The sequence below is a fragment of the Micrasema longulum genome, unplaced genomic scaffold (assembly GCF_059751315.1).
Source record: "Micrasema longulum isolate JH-2025_06_02 unplaced genomic scaffold, ASM5975131v1 h1tg001298l, whole genome shotgun sequence".
Lineage (NCBI taxonomy): Eukaryota > Metazoa > Arthropoda > Insecta > Trichoptera > Brachycentridae > Micrasema > Micrasema longulum.
In genome coordinates, this window is record NW_028278485.1 from 260,356 (window position 1) to 287,183 (window position 26,828).

Consider the following 26,828-nt stretch of genomic DNA (forward strand, 5'->3'; position numbering starts at 1 on the left):
ATAAAAAGCCTTGTGTCTGTTAGTGAAAATTATTGGTGAAAGGTCATTGTAATTTATTATTATAATTAAAATGTAGTTCCACCAAAAAATATTAATCATCATCATTCCCTTTCCGCTCCTAATGGTGCATAGGGCACTGCATTGGTACACCAATCGCAGCGTATCTTGATCATTTTTGTTACATGAAGGTACTAGTCCAGGGACTATGAAATATTCCAGTGTGAAAACACCCCTTTAAATAAATATTTCATATCAACCATGTCGGGAATGAACCCGAGACCTCTTGCATGTAGGCTAACGCGCTGACCATTACACCACGTGGCCGAAATTATAGAAATGTTACTATAACATTTTAATCCAATTGAAATAAAAGACGAGTGACGACGAGTTAAGTTCTAATTTTTAAAGTTTTTAGTTTTTATCCCAATACTTTTTGTAATAATAGAAACACATTAAAAAGAAGGTCCTTCTTAAACACAGGAATTTCCTAGCTAGTCAGGACCTAAAACAAAGAAACTTTGTACATTTTAAATCTGTGAAATACATAAATATTTTTTTTTTAATATATAAAAAAAAAAAAATTGCTACTGCGACATCAATCTCTCAATGAGGAAGTTCGGTGGTTTTTTAATGTTTTTTTATTTGTTAATAGACTATTAAACTAAGCCAAAAAAAAAAATTTTTTATTTTTATTTATCTTGTTATCACCGCTATGATTTTTTTTAAAGTTTTGTATTTCTGAAATTACTCCGCGTGAGACGTCTCAAGTTCTCTTCCGCTTCTTGGTCAGATCTGCCGATTGGTCCGTTGTCAGTTAGTAAACCGGAAATCTTCCACAACTCTTATCATCGGTTGATCCATATGAACTAGTGATGTCGTTCAAAGTATATTATTAAATTAATTCAAATATTTTTTTCATACATTTTCAAGAAACTTTGCATCATAGTTGATGGTCTTATTTTTACCGCGCGTCAGAAAACATTTTTTGTATCCAATTTTCCGTAGGGCTGAAATTTCTCATTTAAATATTAATCCCGACCGGTTCCGGACCACAGCTGATCTTTGTCAATACGTCATGTAATTGAACTAATTAATTTAACCGTGTTGGGATATGATCCTTTGGAAGATTATCCCCATTTTAGATTAGTCAATTACAGTTATTTAGAATTATGTAGGCCCTGATTATAATAAAGAGCTCTTGAGATATGGCCCGTATTCGCCGGGAGCTGCCTGCGTGGAAAAGGGAGTGATCTGTCTGCTGTTCTTTGTTTTAAAATGTTTGACAGCGCCCTTTGTTTTAACTCTACGAACAGTTCAAGCCATGAGAGTTCTTTCATTAATGGTAGTTTTTATGTATCTGTTAAAAACCCGTGTTTATATTTATGTTATATTTTACATGATTATTTTTTAAATTACGTTTTTCACTTTTATATTTCACGCACATAATTGTATTCTTTATCCGCCTGGACACGGCAATAAAATAAGTTATTCGTTTATTTATTTAAATAAAAAATAAATGGTCAAAAACAAAGTCGTTTTATATTTATTTTATTGCAATTAATAGCTACAAAGTTAGTGCTTCATATATTAAAAAAAAAATTAAAAAATCGATTATTATAACCGATTGCTCTCACCCCTAGCGCAGTGTTATTTTATCACTATTTTGGCCTCAAGGTGATTGGCGGTTGGCTTAAGAGTCGTCGGTATATTCAGCTTCAGCCGTTTCAGATTTGGTTGTACGAAAACAGATATTCAAAATAATTATTTATTGGCATCAAACAGGGTCGGATAATTTGTTTGAAAACGCTAATCTAACCCAATGCAGTGTCAAAGTATCTGACGCGAGGTAGTCTGGCGATTGTCAGATTCTGACTTGAAATAAACAGCACTATTTTGATCTCATCACAATACATTTTATATTCAAGTTATGTATTCATATTTCAGTATGAAATTGGAATGCTGTAAGATAAAAAGTGTAAATTGTACAAGAGAGAAAAGAAAGTTGAAAATGATTTTTTTTTATTGTATCATCATTGCCATCAGCCCACAGGCTGAACATAGGCCCCTCCCTTAGATCTCCACATCTCCCTATCCTGAGCGAACCGCATCCAACAACTTCCTGGGCCTGGTATTATGAGCGCAATTTGAACGCGTTTTAGTACGTAAATACGCGTTGAAACCCGTTAAAATTGCGTTCATAATACCAGCCCCGGGTCTGTATCCTAAAGAAATGTTAAAATTTGTCTTCAATTTTATCTACAAAATAAGATTAAGATTTCTGTATGAAAAATATAATATTTTTACAATTTTTTTTTCAACCTTCTAGGAAGCGGTTAATATTAACATATTACAACAGACATTAAGAACATTTTACAGAAGGGAACATCTACAGATTATGACCTGTCATTGGCTGGTTTATGTGGCCACCTTACACACTGTGTTACATTCACCATTCTGTCTATATTTGAATATCTACATTCCTTCGACTCTTCTATCGGTTGACGTTTGTGAAAATAAAGAGCTGAAACCAGTGACAGGTCGTAAGCCCTGTGGATGCCTAGACTTCTAAATTCCCTTCTGTAAAATGTTCTTCATGTCTGTTGTAATATGTTAATATTAACAGCTCCCTAGGAGATTGAATCCAGTCCTTGTCTACAAAAATTTGGACAAACTCAAAACATTGTATAAGATAATCTTTTAATAAAAATAAGCAGTTGAAAAAAAATGCATGTAATATTATATTTATTTAGTTTGTACAATTGATAACGTGTTTACAATTATTTTCTTTTTTGTTATGCTTAATTTTTGGCATTACAGAATGCGTTTTTGGTTCTTATACATCTTTTAAAACATAATATTATGTTTATTTTATTATTACCTACTATGTTCGTACTTACCTATGTTATTTTTGTAAATGCTCTTAGAGCGTATAAGGGATGTGATTTTTATATATCAGTCTTACACTTTAGATGCTAGTCCAGAGACTATAAAATATAGTAATTAAAATATCATGGCCACTTCGTCGGGAATCGAACCCGTAACCTCATGTATGGCAGTAAACCCGTTGACCATCACACCACAAGCCTTTCTGGGAATGAAATTGTGAATCTTGTCATTAATTCTGTCTCATTCATTGAACCACGGGAACCGCTGGCGCTTTCACAGCGTTACGGTCTTCTCGATTGTACCGGATAAATTTCCGACAGATTTTCAAGGGGAGTATAATATAGTCCAGCCGTTATTATTGTGTCTAGCGGAGTCAAAAAGAAGCGGGAGGAAGTGTCTATACAACTAATAAGTTATAGGAACATACTGAATTTTATAACTCACGCGAACAAGCTAGTTTCTCTATGCCAATACATTGTGGGCGTCAGTTCAACTGACCGTCCACGCGCGCGGACCTAATGTCAAGTTGCTCTTGCAAACAGTAATTAGCGGCTGATCAGAACTCCCAAAACAAATCAATACTCTATAAAAGTTTTTCGCTTTCTTTAAGTGATTTTCCCGAATGTTCTCAAAGTGTTCAATTATGGATAACGCTCCTGTTACACCCGTGGCAATTAAGTTAGTGGATTTTTCTGCGGAGCATTTTGATGGGTGCTTTTGATCTGACACATCATATTTGAGTTGTGCTTCTTTTGAATTGTAATGATAAGTTCACGGTTGTGGTCTTTTTTAAGTGATTCCGATTTCTTTAATGTGTACATCTACTTAGAGATGGGCGAAATATTGTTATGCCAGATCAGTTGGCAACACAGATACAGCCATAATAGGTAAATCTTTATAACTACTAAGATATATCTCTTATTCAGTGGTTTTCTGCCGGAGGTTAAAGGAAGTAAATAAAAAAAAAACTGGTGCCATTATTAAATACCGCATCAGAAGCCGAAGCAATCCACATTTGAAAACAACACTTATTTTATTAACATAAACGGCAAATCTGCCTTTTACAAAAATTTATAATACTAATATATTTGGCTTAATATTTTTTTTTTAAACGTAAATTTCCTTATACTCAAGATTTATAAAAAAAAAATTAAACCTAAAAATTATACAAGATTTATATTTTAAAAATTAACCTACAAAATATACAACATATTCAGTAGAAATTTTAAATAATTCAAGAATAAATGTAAAAAACAAAATTAAATAATAAAACATTCTGCAGTAATACAACAAGAAAATCATATGTACACTTTCATACAGCTGGGCAAAGTGAACAAAAAAATGTATATATATATATATTATGAAATGCATGCATAAATAAATATAATTACTATTCACCATCTTTAAAAAAGTTCAAAAGGTTTGTTCTATAGGAACAATACCCTACACTAAATATATCAGATACGTGGGAATAACTATTGCCGAGTTCATGAAGTCTGTTTAATACGGCATTCCAAGTATACACTGTCCGTGAATTGTTGCTACAAAACGGTGGCACCTGTCTAGTCATTCTTCCAGGTACCCTGAAGTTGATGAGAGATAATAGTTCACTTCTTCTATTATTAGGTAAGCTCATTAGCCCTCAATAATTTCACCAAACAAACGTTCTTCTACTAATTTTAATTATTTTTAGGTAAGTTAAATTACTGTTCGATTTATCTTCTTTCGAAATGTTAGTTATTGCGTTTTGCACGTAGATTTTCATTTGACGAGAATATGACTTTGATGTTTAATTTATACCATCGTTTACGTAAACCAGTTTTTCATACATTTAATCAGTTTTTTTGATGAATAATATTGACAACTCATAGGCAGTAAATTTCCCGTTACTAAAAATTATACTGTACATAACTAGATCTCTGTATCCAGTCGGATGAATAAAAGTTTTTTTTTTTAATTTGTTACGAATTCTGTGCGGGAAAGTGCTTTCGACTTAATGGCTACTCTCGGGTAAAAATCTTAATTAAGGAAAACGACTAAGTCCGCCCGTTATGTAGTGGTTGCGGTGTTCGCCTATCGTTGTTGAGGTCCCGGATTGGATTCCTAGCAGGGTTGACGTTAATTTTAATGGTTTTTTGACTTCGGTATTTTATTGATCCCTGACTCGCACCCGAATGATAAGATTGATCACCTATTCATGTAACAGATGATCGAAATACGCTGCATTTGGTTCACTGGTGCAGTGCCCTATACAGCACTGGACGCGGAAAAGGGTATAATGATAGATGGATTGCCGCATAAGACCACAGAGAATTTATGATTTGCATATAGTATGCATGAAAATAAAAACTTTAAACTATTCTCATTAATTACAAAATTGCTAACATTAGAGATGCCGTAATTGCGACTTTATTGTTGAATAACGTTTGCAATTAATTTATTTTTAGTACTGTAAATTATAAATAATGAATAAGGTGATTTAAAAAATCATCGATCATAACATAAATACGTACGTAGTTTTATTCCACTTTTATTTATAATTTTTTACCAATGACTGGGTTTCGTCGTGACCGACATCGTCAGACTGCTGGGAGACTAAACAAATTAAATAATATAAAACTGCAGTTCCACCAAGAAATGTCGGTAGAAAAACTCAATCATCAATGTTGTGAACAACAATATTTATGAATGTCAACAATGTCATAATATTATTATCTAATGATCGCTATTATAAATAACTGTTTAACTTACAGATAATTCTGACTATCCATCTATCTTGTATTTTTGACTTATTATGTAAATGAACTGGCTTTAAGTTTTCTTCTTCGTTTTGAGGTGTACGTGACTTAAAAATACCACACTCCGTTATAAATGAACATCGATTCATGAAAACATAAAATAATTTTCAATGTCCAAGTGTCTACCATCTCGCAATACTATTCTATTACACTAACATTAATATGAAGTATTTGGCACGAAACTCCAACGGACTGAGGAAGATTGGCACGCAATATTCGACCGGGTGAGGTGTGGTGATTACCAAACCAAAACAAAACGAAAACACGTTTTAGCCATGAATATCAAAAATGAATAACCTTCGAGTGTTATAATTTACCGTTATTTAATGGCCACTGTTGGGATCTTTGTCAGGTCATCATCCCCTTTATCCGCGCTCTATGGCACATAGGGCACTGCATTGGCATACTAAAGGGTCAGTCCAAGTCAATTGATCCAACACTGGTTGCTTGACCGTATTTAAAAAAATGATTTTTTTGTGCTATCACCTTAATATGTTTTGATTCAAACTGATTATTATTTTAATTTTATTGTTTTTGGTTTTCGAGAGGCGGCCATATTTTGTTTTAATAGTCGCGGAAGTTTTCACAGTTTGTGTAAACTTAAATATCTCAGGCTCCATTTGTCCTATCAACATAGGGTAAGAACAATATTTTAAACAATAGAAATATAATATTTTAAGGAGACATTTTCACCTAAATGTTATTAGAAAGGGGGAAATTTTAGCCTTATTTTTTTAGCTATCGTTTGTAAAAAGACCCATTTTCACGGGAAAGATTTTGGAAGAAGGAAATGAGTCAACGATTTGCAAACAGTTTGGAACTATGACTGACCCTAAACGCGTATTTCGATCATCGATTACATGAAGGAAACGTGATTAGTCCATCTTTTCAGGTGCTAGTCTAGGAGCAATGAAATACTTCTTATTTTTCTTCGTATTTTTCCTTATATGGATCCGAAAGATCTCTTTGTGCCGCTGGCGCTGCATCCTTCTCCTGTGAAGTCGATTGCCAACCATCCCGCAATGATTTGAGTAGTCTGCCTGGGGTTCTTCTGCCTTGAAGCGCCCCCCTCCCGAGGTCTTCCGTACTACACGTGTTTTGAATGTCCGTGTTGCTTATGCGATCTCGTAGCGTGTTTTCGGTGATCGTAGAGTTCGCATTTCCGAGGCCCTTATTTGAGATTTCGTTCTGGGGGTATCCGCTCTTGTCTCTATTGTATGTGGCTTTTGGCCTCACCCATTTTTTGTAGATTTTGGCCTTACTATCGAGACTCTCGCGTTTGTTTGTCTATACGGGATATCTGAGACACCCAGACACCGAAGCAGCTTTATTCATTTGTTTTAGTCCCACTGTAGAGATCTTCCTTGCTACTGATATCAATTCCGAGGTATTTGAATTCCATCACTGACTCTTTCCTCTTATTTGTCTACAGCCAGCTCACATCGCACTGGATTCTTTGATATTGTTAGACTTTTGGTTTTTTCCGAAGATATGTATCTCCGTATTATATTATTGTGATGTAAGGTGGAATGCATAAACCATCAGTCGGAGGTTATCTTCGGATTCTGCGACAATAAAGGCATCGTCAACGTGGCTCACAATCATGTTCTTTTTTCCACTCAGCCCGCAATCCCGGTTCATTTTAACATGGATTACTTCGGTTTGATTTTGGTATATTTCTCTCTTTCCGACGTAAAATTTAGAAACAAAATTTCAAATGCAGTGGAGCGAGCTTGTCAAGTTTACTCAGAAAACTGTAATTCATCGCGTTTGTTATTATTGGAAAAACTAATATTGAAATAATGTTATTTATTTAAAAAAAATCCTTAGCCCAAATAATCCTTTAAAAGAGTATAAAACGAAAACAGCAATCTACCAAATACGCAAGATGGACGCCATTACACTGGTCTTCGTGGTACCGCTTCTTTCATTTCATATTATCCAAGTTTAAGACCAACCCCTTGCCGCGGCTTGAATTCCGAATGAAACCAATCCGAATTCGTAAAATACTAAACCACGGCTGTTATATAATATAATGTAATTAATAATAGAATTTTAAATGAAGTAATTAAGTAAATTATCGCTTTGACCTAATTATTATTAATACGAGCTTCTAAACCACATGGCAACTTGAGAATCTTATTCATACCACACGATGTGTTACATTACAAGGCCGATAGTACTTACTACTTGATTGTGAAGACATAATCTACATAACATGTAGATTGTGGCTTACAAGTCTTCTTATTATTGCCAAGGTGCTTCCTTGATTAATGAAGGCAAGATGACCAGTTTTGCGCTTCAGATTCTAGTTTAAGAAACTATGAAAAATCGTAGCGAAAAAATCTTCTGGAACAAATAATTATTGCTTACCTTTTTAGGAATCGGACTCGGAACCTCACGTTTGGTAGCCAAATGCATTAACCGCGGCACTATGGCAGTCGAACTAAAAGACAGAGTATTTTCTCGCATATATATATATATATATATATTTTTTTTTTTTAAAGGAATAACCCGCTAAGCCTCTATTTTGAGGCTTGTCTGCAGGTGGGATAGAAGGGATATGGAATGAGGTAATGAAAAATACACCACAACACCCAGACCAATTGAGAAAAAAATCTTTCTCGGACTTTTTTCTTGCAACTGGCGGGAATCGAACCCGCGACGCCAGTTTCACAATTGGCTGTCTAACCGACTGCGCCACGGCGCCTGTCATACTTCGGATTGTTGCGCTCCCTTAATTTACTATGAAAACAAAGGCTCTGTACTTTAAAATCTTGTTTATTTAAATTTGTTTTAATCTTTTCTAATAAAAGGTACTGATTTTATTCGAAAAATTAGAAATTCATGAATCTGGTATTTGTTTTCAAAAAATATCCCAATATTTTAGTACAACCACAAGTGAGGAGCAACACTTCAAATCGCATTTTGTCCACCCCAGGGCATAATTTTTTTAGACCTAGAAATTTGTTGACATTTTCTTAGTCTATATAATTGCATAAGAGACGCGCGACAGATCACATTTGAACCAATATAAAATCATGTTCAAAGTTAACGACCCACATCAAAACGAATATTGTCCATGTGTTATTGATTTTGCCTATGAATCAGGAGGAAAAATTACATACGCATTCAAATATTTAATAACCCCCAACAATAAAATCCTAACCCGAGGACGCTCCGTATTAATTTTCAATTCATTAGTTTTATATAGATTCTCTGGTATTATATATGTATACTTATTTATATATATAAATATATATATATAAATAATATACTGATAAATGCATAAATAAATTTAATAAGCTAAAAGTTTGGACAAAGACTGGAACCTAAAAATACCAAGATTTGAGCAAGTTTTGTATATATAAAACTACTGATATCACTGACATGAAAAAAATGTTTCTACATAAATGTAATGTTGGAAAAACAGGCGAGTCTGATGTAGCCAACATTTAGATGAGACGACCCTACCGGAAAATATTTGTCCGTGACAAAAAGGAAATACGCTTTAAAAAAGACATTACTGAATAAATTACTATTTGTAGTAAAAATAAAATTTTATTAAAAAAAAAAGACTTAAAAAAAATATTATTATGATTTGGGTGAGTTTATGTGGAATCATCAGAATAACAGTCAGAATGAACGCAATGATAATTAATATCGATGCAACTGCTTAGACGAAGAACCCGGACTTTACCAAATTTACCCTTATTTTTATTTCGTAGTTAGTTATAACTTACTGCAATATCATCCGATGGTCGTATTACGTTTGTATGAAGAAAAGTGAGACCACGTTTCCTGTAAAAATTTTATAATATCCTTCGTCATGCTGTATAGTATTGTTTTTTTCCTGTCAAGCTCTCTATGCCGTATATTTATATAAATAAAACTCGCTTCAACAGCTAAGGGTTGATTTCCAAAATAAGCCATTTTGTTTCACGAGTCTCGCATTAGCCTCAGTAGTCGCACGTCGCACACACAGTGCCTGATTTCGCCGGAATCACACGTGCGTAATATCGCCCTGTAGCTCAATCACAAATAACTATCGACGTGCGAATAAGCGACGTGATAAAAAATTCTCACCATGGTTGTTTATCGTATTCGCGATCGTAATGTAACACCCGTGAACACCTAATATAAAATGTCAAAATATTTACGTTTTGCGACGTACAATCCTGCTACGCAATCACATATTTGAATTTCACCGGTGTAAATATGGAAAATATTCCAAAACTGCTATTTTTATTTATTATTTATCATGCTATTTATTGCATTTAGCCGGCGGTTGGCGAGACAAATGTCAAGAAAAGCAGTCGCCATAGCTATTGTAATTTAATTTTCACTTTTTTGTATTAGATACTCCTTACTATTTTGCAAATGCAATATATTGTATTATTTTTTAAAGTAAACGCCGATTTCTCGCTAATGAACTGTGTTTATTTACGAGGAAAACAAAAAACAAACTGACACGAGCGTCGACTTGGAGATTACACACGCGTTGACTTATGACTGCGATAACTTAACCGTGTTCATTATCGTTCATTGTGATCGCTCAAATGCTTAACTTGTTTTTAAGCACGTCGATAGTTATTTGTGATTTAGCTACTGTACTCATTGTACCTGCATCAGTTTATTTAACGAAATAAGTCACTGTTCTCTCACGGGGGGTAAGTATTATAAATAAATCTTGCATCAAAAGATAAGGGTATAATATAAGTCATGTTCTCTCACGGATGGTATCGATCTCTGTGTTAGCAGCCATAGTGCTTTTGACGATTTTATACGTGCATTCGATCCGCTGCACATACTGTATATAGGTATAATATTGTACTTTTCCTGCCCATAATAAAATCGATTAATCGACTTTATTTGCATTAGAAGCAGAGGGTTAATTCCCAAAATAAGTCATGATCTCTCGCGGCATTGGCCACCGTATTCGCGGTCATGGCTCTGTCTACGTAGCGTCACTGTCACATCCGCCGGGCAGCGAATTTCCCAGCAGAACAATGTACATATCGCACATCCGATAAAATACAGTCACAACTCAAAAAAGCAGAATTTCCAAGAAAGCCAATAAACAAAATTAACATGTTGTCTTAAAACCGTGTATTTTTTTTAAATTGAGTTTTCTGTTATTATTTTCATCCTTTAAAACAATGCCGACGTGTAATGCCAATGGACGCTCAAACATCGACGGTAACGAGGCAGCTGATGAATCGGCAAGGCTGGGAGCTGAGACAGTCCCAATAGGCCCTGAGCCCGACCGTGGGTTACTCAAATGTGCTCCTCGTAACGAGCTAAGGTCATGGACCAGGAAGCAGGGCGTAATGCTCTGGCAGAAAGTACCTGATCAGCACCACGCGAAGGAACTGATCAAAGGGTACTCGCAAAGGTTTGCTCTCTACCTAATAAAGCTCAGCCGAAATCAAGTGAGCGTTATCACTAGAGCCCGCCCAGGGCACTGCAAATTAAACGAACAACTTGCTAGAACGAACCTACAAAATTTCTAGATGTAGGTTCTGCGGCGCAGACGAGGAAACACCTATACACATTATATGTAATTGTGATGCTTTACATCATGAAAGAAGCCTCACCCTCGGAGGACCACCGGTTAAACCTGAGGATGTTAAAGAGCCCGCCCTCTACTTAATAGCCTTATACTTCACGGATTTGGGTTTGGAAGAGGAGCTTTAGCATTAGCAGTACTATACGAGGTGTGTTCAGAAAATAACAGGAATTTTTAAATTTCGCGGGTTCGAGTAGTCCTGTTAAACCTGAGGATGTTAAAGAGCCCGCCCTCTACTTAATAGCCTTATACTTCACGGATTTGGGTTTGGAAGAGGAGCTTTAGCATTAGCAGTACTATACGAGGTGTGTTCAGAAAATAACAGGAATTTTTAAATTTCGCGGGTTCGAGGAGTCCGATTGTCAAAATTTTTTAAACAGTTTATTTATTTTTTTACAAATTCTTTGATCCATTTTTTTTAACAAACGAAAATCGCCGAGCTTATAAAAACACGTCCAATCTAAGCGGCTGCCACAGACAAAGTAAACAATAAATACAGCTGAAAATTTTAGCATACTTCAGGGGTATGTATACCAACATCATTTAAAAAAAAATACTATCGGACCCTCCAAACTCGCGAAATTGAAAAATTTCCGTTATTTTCTGAACACACCTCTTATAGTACTGACCCCCCCACCTCTAAGAATAAATCATCATTCCCTTTCCGCACCTAATGGTGCATAGGGCACTGCATTTGTACACCAATTGCATAATAAATGGAATGTTGACTCTCCTGACTCTCCTGACTTGCTAAACATGATTCAATTCCGAATACCTGTTAGGACTACTAGACATAATGTCCCATTTCATATAGATATTACTGCTACTAATTATGATATGAATTCACCTATTTCAAGATTGCACAGTCTAGGGAACCAGATCAGTTGTATTGACATTTTTCACATTAGCCAAATGAAGTTTAAACTTGCTATTAAAGAAATAGTTTAGAATTTTGACTGATGTTTAAGTATTTATGTTCATTTAAAAAAAAAGAAAAATAAATATATAAATAAAAAAAAAGACAAATATGTTTATAAATGTACGACTAGATATTTGTTTTTTAGTTTTCAAAATTAAAATTTTTACATATTTAAAAAAAAAGTTTTAATATTTAATTTTTTAAAAGGTTTATTATTTTGTTTATTTTTATATTTTATTTTTTAAAACGGTTGAGAACCCCTGAGCTCTTATCAGGAGACAGTTAGTATTATTCCTAGGGCATTCAATATACATTGCAGCAATACCAACAAATCAATGATTTATTATTTTTGCTATTTCGAATATACCGCGTTATCTTTATTTTTATTATTTTTCTACCTAAGTATGTTAAGTGTTAAAATCCCAAAGTTATTATATAGAACATTTATAAAACAACTGTGTAATATGTATAGATATATTGTTATTATATTATTTCATAATTTTGTAATAGAACACTGAATGTTACTTGTATTTTATAAAAGGCATTTGTGCCGTGTATACACTAATGAATAAGTATCTTGATATTTTTTTTGTTACATGTTTTTGTTACATGAAGGTAAGACACCCTTTTAAATAAATATTTCATATCAACCATGTCGGGAATCGAACCCGAGACCTCTCGCATGGTAGGCAAACGCTCTTTAACAAACACCATTTCACCACGAGGCCGATGATAAGAATGTGTTATATATATATATAGATTTGTCTTAAAAATTCTAAAACATTTTCAAAAGAAAATTTCGATTGTCAGAAAGATAAGTTAAAATATTACTGTTTGCGTATGGCGGCTTTCAAATATGTTTTAGTGTTTGTACGTGTGTCATACAGCCATCAAGCGGGAATAGGAAAGCTAGACTTTTGTAATTTTTTTATCATACGGACATAGAATTAAGAATAGTCCAGAAAGAGCGTAGAATCATATTTGAATACATCGGACTGTGTCTTAAAATATAAAACAAATTTTATTTGACACAAAACTTATATCATGCTAAATAATATATGATGTTTTAAAGATAATGTCCCCCACGGCGTTGTTTTATCCGAGGTCTAATTTTCATAAGTTATTTTATTAAATGAGCAAAGTCGGGTAAAAAAAATCTACCCTGGCAACACTAACGAAATTTCTATTTTGTTTCTTCGACAATCTGACAGATGGAAAAATAATTCATTTTTTAAGTAGTTCATTTGCTACTTAAACATTTGTTTGTTAATAACCCATGAAATGTGATGCCATCCTATTTCTTAAAGATCCTAGCAGTATTTCTACACTTTAAAAGGACACAACACGGCATAGTTGAATTCAAATCAGGAGTTGCGTATTGAGCGACGTCTACAAAGAAACTAATGGGGCAAAACGGTAACCTACTCATTTATGAGTAGTTGAGTCGCCTTCTGTTTAATGTGCGTATGCGGTTTCGGGACTATTCTTAATTATATGCATACGGAGTATTTTTTATAATTTATTGCGTAAACCTAACTAAAAATTAGATTTTGTAGAGTTATGTCTCTATTTTATCAGATGTGCGGTGTGTAGACTTATGTCTCTAGTGTCTAGGGCCGGTTGGCAGAGGATGCGCGTGCGGAGTGTGCGGAGTGTTATGCAGATTGTCACGCTTGCCAGTCGGCGAACGTACTACGCACTGTTTGTCGCAGCGTTTACTTTATATGTGCATACTTTACTCGATAGCGAAGGTCACCGAACGCACGCCAAGACCTGGGCCTCGATTATGATGGGAAGATAAGGACGTCGTACCTTCTCCATGACGGTATACTTGATGATAAATTCTCTCGAACGATTACGAAGATACACTACCGACCCCCCACCTTCAAGTTTTTGGGTAGGAACGTCGATATGAAACAAGGGAAAGCGTACGTCACAGTACACACATCTACGCACTAAAATGACATAGCTTCAGTATGACGTCATATTTGAAGATAAAATTCTCCCGATCGATTAAGATGATACAGTACCGATCTCCCCACCACCAAGTTTTGAAGAAGTACATCAGTTTGTATCAACGGGTCTAGAACCCCTTAATACGTTTATACACAAAACTTTCTGTATTCAATAATAAAAAATAGAAACAGTTTTATTCTACAAACCATGCGAGAGAAAAATCATGAAGTTTAAGTACGTAACAAAAACGCATCATAAAAAGGCGTTGTTTTTAAGGTACCAATTAGAACCCGATCTACAGAAATCTTTAAAGCCTTTGATGTGCCTGAGGCGTGCCTAATATACGCTAAAATTATTCTGCTAGACAGATTTGGAAATGGACAATGCCACCCACCTGCTCAAGGACATGAATATATAGCAAGGGCAGGAAATAATATTATTGTCAATATTCCTCCCTTTATTGCATAAGGACTAAGGGTGCAGGGATTATTTTTCTGCCAAATTGTTCAATATGCTTCTACATAAAATTAAGTTGACTGATAACAAACAATATTTCAAAAGAGAAATCAAATCTGGCTGAAGAAAATTAGGATAGATAAAACATTTTAATGACACGTGAAATGTGTAAAAATAAATCAATTTAAACTCTGTACAGTCTTCATTAAAACAGGTTTCTCTAGTGAGGGGGACTCTTAAATTATGTTTGTGTATGAAATATTTTATATCTATCTATACATATATAAATGAATCGCCGTGTCGTGTCTCGCTAAAACTCGAAAATGGCTCGACAGATTTACGTGCGGTGTTTTGCAAAATTTTCTAATTTACGTCCTTAAGGTTTATAAATAATAACATCTTCAATTTGGAATCCAATCATAAACAAGTACCTAGGTACCTACTTACAATGAAAAGTTACACCATCTTTTTTACGTTTATCCGAACGGGTTTTACACGCTTTCACGACACAACCAAGCATTTCGGTTTCGAATTAAATGTCAAGCTCACATCGAAACCCGGCTTGCGGGTAAAGAACGACGACAATACACGTAGGGCAAGACTGAGCATTTGGGCATGAGTTAAGTGCCATAATTTTAGAGGGTTCCGGGTGTGTATTAATAGGTAGATGGTTTTAATTAAGAACACCGAACCTGTTTCTATGGTTATATAAAAGCATTATGAAGTAAAGTTTTGTAAGTATACTTAATAATGTTTTATTTTAAGAGGAAACGCGGTCCGACCTTTCTTCATACAAAAGTATTGATTATGATACTAGAGCAATGGTTTTTCTACACACTATAGATATTTACTATTGGCGTGTCCCCATTGTTTCGTTTTAAAAAAAATGTTTATTATAGGAACTAGACAGAGTTTTATCTGATGTCTTCGGGCGCACGGTATACAAAATATTAAAATGTACCGATACAGTAAATTTTATTCTGATTCTCATTTTAGAAAAAAATATCAAATTCGGTTGCGGGACAACGAAACGTTGATTTTGTCTATTCTAACAAAAGGTCTGACACGCAGTTGTCTTTTTCGCACAGTATCGGGGAGGCATTTGCAAGACAGTGACAGGAAAACAATGTTCGAATACCTTTTTATCAATATTCTCTGTCCTCACAATTTATGTAAACCGAAACACAACAAAAATAACGTATACGTGCATTTCTAATTTGAAGTAAATACAATAACTTTCGATTGTGTTCATTTAATCTCTATACGAGTATGTACTCAAATCTAGCGATAGCAAAACATTGCCGGGTTCAGCTCGTAGTAAATAAAAAAATAAATAATATGAAACATGACACCAACATACGTAGGGCTGTATAATTGCCTAATTAAGACACGAGGGATAAATTTATTTTGATGCGAATTTTATCTACGCCTGTGGCCTAAATAAATTTGAATATCTACCTGTATCTTTTCAATTTCAATACCTACGTAAGTTGTACACAATATTTCACAATTAATACCCGTCTTGTTTTGATTCGTTTTTAGCTGTTATTCCGCGTGGGAGTCGATTTTTCGTTACCTAAAACATAATATATACCTAACCTCATTATTAATTATTGTGGATATGAATTTATCAATATTTATAATATCGAAACCAGTCGTTGAATTATTTATTAATTATGTTTTGTCTCACCGCACGTTTTCGCTCGGATTACATAAAATTAAAAACTAAACTTATCTAAGATCAGAAATGGTGATTATGTGGGTGGCTATGTGACTAACAAGAGACAGTAAATAATTATAAAAACCTTAACTTATTTCAACGCAGGTTTAAAAAAAACATGTTTATTAATATATTTTTTTACAAGTGACCGGGTTTTGTCGTGATCGGCATCGTCAGACTGGTTAGAGACTAAACAAAAGCAGGGGTTGTCGATCATGATTTAATGTAATTATGGGAAACAAGAGTTCAAATTATACAAATTTAAGTATTATTTTTAATATATTACAACATAGATGGAAAACATTTTAAAGACGCAAATAAGGAAGTCAGTAGCTCAATCACAAATAAATATCAACGTGTTAATAAGCGATGGGATAACAATTTCTCACCATGTTTGTTTATCGTATGCACGATCACGATGCAACATCCGTGAACACCTAATATTAAATGTCAAAATATTTACGTTTCGCGACGTTTAATCCTGCTGCGCAATCATATATTTGAATTTCACCGGTGTAAATATGGAAAATATTTTAAAACTGCTATTGTTGTTTATTATTTATCATGCTATTTATTGCATTTAGCCGGCGGTTGGCAAGCCAAATGTCAAGAAAAGCAGTCGCCATAGTAATTGTAATTTAATTTTAACTTTTTTGTATTAGATACGCCTTACTATTTTGCAAATGCAATATATTGTATTATTTTTTTTAGTCAGCGCCGATTTTTCTCTAGTGAACTGTATTTATTTACGAGGAAAACAAAAACAAACCTACACGAGCATAGACTTGGAGATTACACACGCGTTGACTTATTATTTTTATTTAAATAATATAATTATACTTTAAAAAAATAAATTAAATTGTTATATTTTTAATAAAACTGAAATCCCACCAAGCCACTTTTTGTAGCTTATGTAGCTTTCTGTAGCTCTGTAGCTTATGTAGCTTATGGTAGAGATTATATTTATACTAACTTATATAATATTATTTACATTTATAAAAACAATGGATAACAGATATAAATTAACAGCCGGAATGATCAGAATATACATGTAAATACACATAATAATACATAAATTTATTTTTTAAATACAAAAAAATATATGAAAAATTAAAATATTTACACATAAACTACTATTCATATTGAAAGTTTTGATCGAATAGCCACTCTCTTATTTTGATCTTGTGTCAACTTATGAACGCGATAACTTAAGCATGTTTATTATTGTTTATTGTGATCGCTCAAATGCTTAGCATGTTTTTAAGCACGTCGATAGTTATTTGTGATTGATCTACTAGGCATTTTCAAGGTTTATGACTTTTTAAATATGGTAGTTGCGTTTAATATTTACCTTGCTTATTATGTACAAGGTTTATAATTCATAAAAGTGGATTTTTCTGCTTTTAAAAGGATAGATATATGGGAGGATATTCTATAGTGGCCCAATCAGGAACTTCTCTAGCATTTGCTTTAGTGAAAACGAAAAGGTTTTTGACCTGTCATTTACTGGTTTACGTGGCCACTTTACACACTGTGTTACATTCATTCTGCCTATGTTAACGAATATAATGCGATGTTATTTTTTCCTTAGTGAATAAATAATTGTGTGAATCTGTTATGTTATAATACAATAGCAGTATTTTTCAACCTTTTTGAATGCGCGACCTCTTTACATGTAAAAAAAAATCTGGAGCCCCCAGGACCTTATTAATTTAGGAGAACTTGTGACGCAGTTCAAAGCAGTTAATTTTTATTATTTTTTCGTACGTTTTCGAGAAACTTCGCCGTACAACTAAATGCTCTAATTTTTAACGCGTGTAAGAAATCATTTTTGTATCCAATTTCCTGTTGCACTGAACTTCCTCGTTAGCATAAAATTGACGTTTTCTGCGTGTAAAAAAATAAGAACATTTAGAGCTTGCGAGGTAAGCTTTGAAATTATCAACGCCATATGCAACATCCCACCTATGTTAACTGACGATCTCTATAATATTGTACATAAAAACTTAAAAGAGAAGTAGACTCCAATTAGAATATATTTCGTTATTTGCGTCTTAAAAATAAAACCATGATTAGACAGACGGTTAAAAAATAAACAGCCATTCATTGAAATTCACGTTGAAATTATTGTACTTTTACTGTAATCTAGGACCTAAAACTCTTTCTTTTTACTTTTGCCTTGCTTGAGACCCCGACTCTTCAGCGCAAGACTTTATTACCCACATGTTGAAAAACACGGTTAGAGGACCAAACTCTTCCAAATTAATATTTAATGTCGATCTTTTCGAGAATGAGGAAGATTGCTGCTTTTTAAATTTTTTTTCATTGGTTAATAAAATAGATTATCAAACTTACCCAAAAATTAAAAAAAAAATGTTTTCATGTATCTTATTATCTTCGCTATGATCTTTTAAAGTTTTGAAATTACACCGCCTGTGACGTCATAAGATCTCTACGGTGAGTTCTGCTGATAGGTGAATTGATTAGCTTCCCGTAAACCGGAAATCTATCACAACATTTAATCAGTGGTTGATTCAAAGAACTAGTGATGTCAATCAAGATAGTTCATTTTTATCAAAATCATTTTCGTTAGTTCTTGGTTCATACATTTTCGAGAAACTTCACGGTACAATTAAATGCTCCAATTTTTACAGCGTGTCAGAAAACATTTTTTAGATACAATTTTCTGTAGCATTGAACCTGCCCTATTGCAGCCGGGCCTATATCAAGGTTATACTGACAGAATGCATTAAATCAATAGTCTTTATTTATTTCGAATATTTTTCAATATGTAAGTATGTTGGGATTTATTTGTAGGGTTACTAGCAAATTAAAAAATATCACACCAATCAAGTCACTTAATTGCTCCCTGGTAAGAAGTCGTTTAGAATATATTTCTCCAGTCTGGTCGCCCTATTATAGTGTATATTCTGATTCACTCAAGCGCGTCCAGAAGAAATTTCTAAAATATATTAATTTTAAACTTCATATTCCAGCTGAAATATTTAATAATAATCAATTGTTATCTTCAGAAAATCTTTTAAAACTTTCCGATAGAAGAATCCTAACTGACCTGAATTTACTTTATAAAGTGATCAATTCATTCATTGACTGTCCAGATTTGCTGGAGTTGGTGTGTTTCCGTGTACCTGGTCGACATACCCGCCACAGATCTCCTTTTTGTTCTGCAAGTTCGAGGTCCAACTCTCACATGCACTCGCCTATCCCTAGGCTCCACAGATATGGTAATCAGTATAAGGACAAGGCTGATATATTTGGTTCTCGACTTGAAAGTTATAAAACGAGTCTGATTTCTTTTTTTCTCTCGCAATATAATTCTTAAACTTTTCTTTATATTTAATAATGTTTTCCCTCTTTTGCTTTTTCACATTTATGTATTTATTTCGTTAATATTTTTTGTTGTTTATGTGTATTTACCTACTTGTTACTATTGTGATAGTTATGCAATTTTATAATTTTTTGTTATGTATTTAAATATGTATTTTTTTTTCTTCATATTTATGTTCAATATAATGTTAAATGCAATTTATGCCGTTTATGTGAAAATAAATCAATATAGGTGCAAGATTTTGATTTCAAATTTTATGCAATGCCTAAAATAAATATTACTCTTTCAAAGCTTTAAAAAAAATAATTGTGCGAGAAAAAATGCGTTCAATGAAAAAAAAGCTTTTAATGCGATTATTTCGGAACTTCTTTTAATGACTTAATCATAGAATTAAGAATAGTCCAGAAACCGCTTACGCACATCAAACAAAAGGCGACTCAACTACTCATAAATGAGTAGGTTTACGTTTTGACCCATTAGTTTCTTTGTAGACGTCGCTCAGTACAGAACTCATGATTTGAATTCAACTATGCCGTGTTGTGTCCTTTTAAAGTTTAGAAATACTGCTAGGATCTTAAAGAAACAGGATGCAATCACATTTCATTTGTAATTTGTAAATGAATGTGTATATAACTAATGCATTACTTAAAAATTGAGTTATTTTTTCATCTGTCAGATTGTCGAAGAAATAAAATGGAAATTTCGTTAGTGTTGCCAGGGTAGTAATTTTTTTTACCCTACTTTGCTCATCTAATTAAAGAATCCATGAAAATTAGACCTCAGATTAAACAACGCCGTGGGGGACATTTGAACGACATTATCTTAAAAATAAAATAAAAAAATTATAATGATATTAAAATATCGGTTTTATGTGAAATAAAATTTGTTTTATATTTTAAGTTCAAAGTTTATTAATTCAATTACTCTTATTAAATGACCCTTTACTTATCTACTATGTTGTGTCAATCAATACTCCGCATGCACAATAAAATTTTAGTGAAATTAACAGATTTTTTTTTTACCTTACATTTGTGTTATGATTTTTTTTTTCACATCAAGCAACATTACCCGGCGACTTCACGAATGCACGCGGCGAAAGTAAGGCGGAGTGGAGGAATTATTGGACACAGTCCGATTGATTCAAATATGATTCTACGCTCCGACTATTCTTAATTCTATGGACTTAATGCATTCTGTCAGTAAAGCCTCGATATATCCTTTGTAGCCAAATACGTTGACCAATACCCACTTCACGAGCTAGACGAGGAATGTAAAGTAAATAATTAGGTAATATTTTATTTATGTTTTCTATGAATATCAAAACAAATTTGTTACGCACTAGCAGAGACGGTCTCCTTGTATTGTGTCTGTTTTCTACGTTCTATTATGATTTACCCGCCTTTATGTCTCACGTCCTTGGCAGTGATTGACATTTTTCTATTTCCGGAACACTCGCAGATTCAATGGAGCCGATAATATTACACCTTGTGGTCAGCCACTCACAATAACTATTAATTTAATTATCTAACGGATGTTGTAAGCATAAACTTGACACTGGCTAGAACACCCCAGTTAGGGGTGAAAAAAGCCAAAAAAAGAAGAAGAAGAAGAAGAAGAATGCTGTAAGCGATGGAAAAACGTCAAATCATTAAGATTCAGGGCTGTTGGTTGGTTGCGTCAACTGATGCGCTTTTAAGTGACTTTTGCTTTAGTAAATATTACCTGTATTAACGGTTTTATTTATAAATTTGTCTCTTTTTTTATATAAGCATACCTATTTATTGTGTATGCAGACAATTGGTAGAATTCCATATTTAATTTGGTAATGTATCCAAAATAAAACAAGTTTTTTGGATTATAATTCTACTTTATTTTTTATAAAATATACAAAGGGTATATTGTGACGCGTTTCGTCTTGTTAGGACATTTTTAAACAAACTAACTTAAATATTTACAAAGTTTCCTTACATCCTAAAAATAATTGCTATCTTATGTTTGTGGATTTCTATACAAGCCAAAATAAGTAGAGTAATTAAAATTCAATTAGGGTATACTGAGTAAATTAGAGGAATATTTTAGTTATATTGGGGAAAAACCTTCCATTATTTAGAAATATTTTTAAGGGTATTTTATAAAAAATAAAGTAGAATTATAATCCAATAAACTTGTTTTATTTTGGATACATTACCAAACAAAATAAGCATACCTACTGTAAAAGACAACTTATTTATTGTGTATGCAGATAATTGGTAGAATTCCATATTTAATTTGGTAATGTATCCAAATAAAACAAGTTTATTGGATTGTAATTCTACTTTATTTTTTATAAAATATACAAAGGGTATATTGTGACGCGTTTCGTCTTGTTAGGACATTTTCAAACAAACTAACTTAAATATTTACAAAGCTTCCTTATATACTAAAAATAACTGCTATTTTATGTTTGTGGATTTCTATACAAGCCAAAATAAGTAGAGTAATTAAAATTCAATTAGGGTATACTGAGTATATTAGAGGAATATTTTGGTTGTATTGGGGAGAAACCTTCCATTATTTAAAAACATTTGTAAGGGTATGACTTTCAAATTAATGTAATAATTATAAAAATATTGATTTCATTTATACAGGTTTATTTTGAAAATTATTGTTGAAACTCTTCATTCACACATCGTCACACGTCACAATATACCCTTTGTATATTTTATAAAAAATAAAGTAGAATTACAATCCAATAAACTTGTTTTATTTTGGATACATTACCAAATTAAAGACAACTAAGTTCAGAGTTGAGAATAAATACTGGAAACTCTTTACTGACATTTCTCAGTGAAACTGCATTTAAATTATAACAAGAAAAATCTTTTTTAGGTTTTTCTACTTCGTTAAATAAAATGCTTTTTATTATTTCCACTTTTATAAATAAAATACTTAGTAGATCTAGATTTGTTGCAACAGAGGAAAAACATTCTGGAGTAGGGAATTCTTAAAATTGTTTTCCCTCTGTTGCAACTTACAACAATTTAGATCTAAATAACTCCCTAGGGAGTTAGGCTGGACCTGTATACAAACATTTGGACATACTCAAAGCATTGTTAAAAATACTTTTTAGTTTTTTCATTTTTTTTTTCTTATTACAAGTAAAAACTGTTGTCATAAATAAAAAATGTTTCAAAATACATCGTAGAAATTTAAAAACATTAAAATATGATTTATGACAATTGATTAGGGAAAACATTGAAATTTACAGTAGGTATTATTTAAGTGTAGATAAACAAAACAAAAAATCTCAGATACATTTTTGCGGCATTCGAATAATGAAAATCATTTTGATTTTATTGCCGCAATATTTTTTACTCTAAAAACCGACAATAGAAAACTAAACATACTAATTTCTTCCTACTCGTTTCCGAGCCGGTGTAGTATGACGATTGGAGAATTCACAAAATAATTATGTCTACCAGACGCCACAACAAAGGTTGACTGCAATTTTGTGCATCTATTTGGTAGTTTCACTGTTAAATTACAAAACACAACATCTAGGCTTGAGAAAAACCATATTTTATGAGTATGTTTTATGATCTATGGTAAAAAAAGATGGTAAAAAAGAATCAATGTTAAAAATACGTATTTAAATTGTTTGCGAATATGGATTAAACCAGTTGCATGTTTCATTGCAGTCGACCTAGGTGTGCGGCGCGTGGTGTGCGTCAGTCCTTTCCTAATACAAGAAATGCCGCGAATATTTTTTAAATTCTGATGAAATATTTGACACAAAGTTAATGAAATTAGCCCGTTTTTCTACTTCGCTATTTGATAGCGTCCTACAAAATCACTTTAATCACGTTTACAAATTGATTTGATTTGACTCCGTGTAATGACGGAGGACGAAGTGGCCTACAATTAAGGCCAATTACGTTAAATTGATGAGCAAGTTCCATAGTGTCAATTACTACATCAGACTTTCCAAGGGACATATTTTGTCTTAATTAACAGTGTTGTGGATGTATTGGATTAATTAAAATGCGGATCATTAGAGGATCACTGGGGGCCTATTTTGGAAGACACGCACAGTGCGAGATTAAATTCAACAAAAAACAGTATCTACCTACGTAGGCAGTAAGGCTAAAGGTATTGCCATAGATTTCAGGTACTGTAATTCTATTCCAAACTCCATTCTACTGCAAATTGTTTTTTTCTTCTAAATATAGGCGTAAAAAATGTACTTTTTTGAATATATTATATTTGCCACACTAAAAATATATCTACATGTATTTTTATTTAATTAATTTAATTTAATTTTAATTTAATTTTCTTTTTTTATTTTATTAGGTAATTCAACACAGATACATACTAGAAAACATACAATTTGAAAGCATTCGTCGATACAATTTTACATGCCAAATATCTTCAATGATAGAATTACACAAAATAGATTTATACAATAAGTTGTAATACATATTTTTAAATATTTTTTTTTATACAGGATACGATGCAATAAAAAATAAGTTGTACGCGTGTACTCATTGAATAAGATTTATTCCTAAGATTTTTTTTTTTAGGTTTTTCTACTTCGCTAAATAAAATGCTTTTTATTATTTCCACTTATATAAATAAAATACTTAAAAATAAGTTGTACGCGTGTACTCATTGAATAAGATTTATTCCTAAGAGATTATTCGCAAAAGCTGAGAGAGTATCATGAAAAATGTCAATTTTATTGTTTCGGGAGTATATATTATATTCCCGACACATACGGGCCATAGGTGTGTGGTATGTAGCATTATTTGAAAACAAAGGCAGTTTAAATATTTCCCGATGTCTGAGTGTTCTCAATCCCGCATTTATTTGTATTTTATTTAGGAGGTTAGTATCTATTTTGTAGTTTAATATTTTATACAGAAATTTTATATCGTAAACAACGCGGCGTTTTATTAGAGAATTAAAATGAAAAAGAGTTAGAAGTTACTCGTAATTTGAATTTGAACGTGGGATTTATAACATTATACACACATTTATTAAGTACAGAGACACAGCTTATAGTGACACTACCCGGATAGATCCATGCCTGTGAACTTGCCCCGACTCGCTAGCCGTGTTGAGTTGCCTCGACTTAGAATGCACAAACATAAATGCACATACATACACAGATACATGCATATATATTCACGCACATATATTTACACCTTTATGTCCGTCATGTTGTAGTTTGTTCATCCATAATAAATTACTTTTTTTTGTCAGGTTAGTTAAATTTCCTTTTTTTATATCCATTCCTAACATAACATAATTTAAATTATTGTATTAAGTGTAACAATTTTTTTGGTGTGTGCATGAGTTTCTTACACTAATATACAAAGAAATTGGCAATATATGTGTACAGACTGTTTGTTAACCTAATAAAAAAAATAAAAAAATAATAAGTAATGGCAGGCTCATTGTCTATTTAGGCCTCCATGGTGCAATGGCTTAGACATTTAACTCACGGACGGAAGGTTCCGGGTTCGATTCCCGGTGAGAACAAAAAAAAAAAAAATTCTCAAGCTTGGGTGTTTGATTCTATAATCCACTTCTGTAAATGGGCCTCCTGTCTTGTTGTGATGAAAAAAATAATATTTATGTAAACATCAAATATTTGTTTAAAAATAACTGTTTTATCCTGGCTGCGCGCTGCGCACGAATCCCGATGGCAATATTAAATTCATAATTATTATGTCGATCAGAAAAATGTTGAAATATGTATAGGTAGTAGGAACTAGGAACGAGATGCTGAATTTCAGTGAAGTGCAGTAAATCATCAAGGTCTGGTGATTAGAAATAATCAATTAGTTTGAGATATTGCGAACTAGTGTTGAATTTATGTAAAAACATGCGGATTTTCGCATATTGATAAATCGGGTCCTCCATTTTTAATGGCGATTATTTTCTCGTTAAGTATACGAGTATTCGTTATATTTTTTAGGATTTTGTTCAGTGTGTTTAATCTCTGTCCTACTAAATCATCTCCATCCATCTTGTTTACAAATTAAATTTTGTTGAAAATCATCCACCCTGATATTTTTAAATTTATTATATAAGTTTTGATTTCCGCCAGTTGCAAGAAGGAAATCCTAGAAAGATTTTTACTTAATTGGTTTGGATGTTGTGGTGTATTTTTCATAACTTCCTTCCACATCCTCATCTTGCCATCTGCTGACAAGCCTCTAAAATAGAGTCTAAGCCTTTTATTATTCCTTTAAAAAAATATAATAGTTAAAACTGTAAAGATCGTAGAAGTGTGTACAAATTTCAGTGTTTTAAATTCAAAAATTCACTTTTTCAGCTTATGCGCCCACGAAATTGGCGTTAGGCTATGCTCGAGATCTAGTCTCCAGTCTTCCGCCAATGTCAGCAGTGCTGAGAGCACTCTCAAACAGCGCATTGCATTTTTCGCATTGCGTTTAAATTGATTTAATTTATTTGATAAAATAAGCGTAAGACAATAGACAGATGAGGAAATTTTTCAATTAATAAATCTTTATGAGGAAAGGGAATTTTTATGGAATGTTAACCAGAAAACGAAGGGTGACCATTAATCTGTCATGAACAGGAATCGCATCACGAAATTTTTATATCTTGCTTGTCAATCTGATGTTTTACTAAATCTAAAAGCAGTTCAAACTCCACTGCAGACATCCGAATATTTTTTTAAAACTGCTGTGCATCCTCCAGCCGCAACTCATTTACGAGAGTTGAACCGGCTCCAAAGTCAATTGGACGATCCACCCATTTCCTCACCCGATACTTTTTTTTTTATTTTCCGTTTTTTTTTATTTTCCGTTTTTTCACAATCTTATACGCAATTTAAAAAGCTAGGGCCTGACGCGAATCCATTTTGAAAAATAATAACACATAAACATGCAATCAAGTCTCACAGCAGGCTGCATGTTGACTCTAGTCGACAAGGAATTGTCTTGGTCCCAAGTCTAAAGTCAGCGTCGAGTCTCCCATACCTATCTCGAGACCACGGGTGATCTCAAATGGACAACACCCTGAGACCGATCTCGAGACTTTCTCTCGAGATTTTATCTCAAGTGGACACTTAGCCTTAAGTTAAGTAATTAAAGTAGTTTTTTTGTAAACTGAAAATGTGTAGGTACACAATTTAACGAATTTTTTCAAACAATCTACAATACCTG

General features: G+C 33.0%; 1 protein-coding gene across 2 annotated transcripts in view; it reads left to right on the top strand.

The window, feature by feature from the left end:
* Ypel (Yippee-like) overlaps positions 1–26,828 on the top strand; it is a 247,085-nt gene that overhangs the window by 22,399 nt on the left and 197,858 nt on the right. The window lies entirely within an intron of this gene.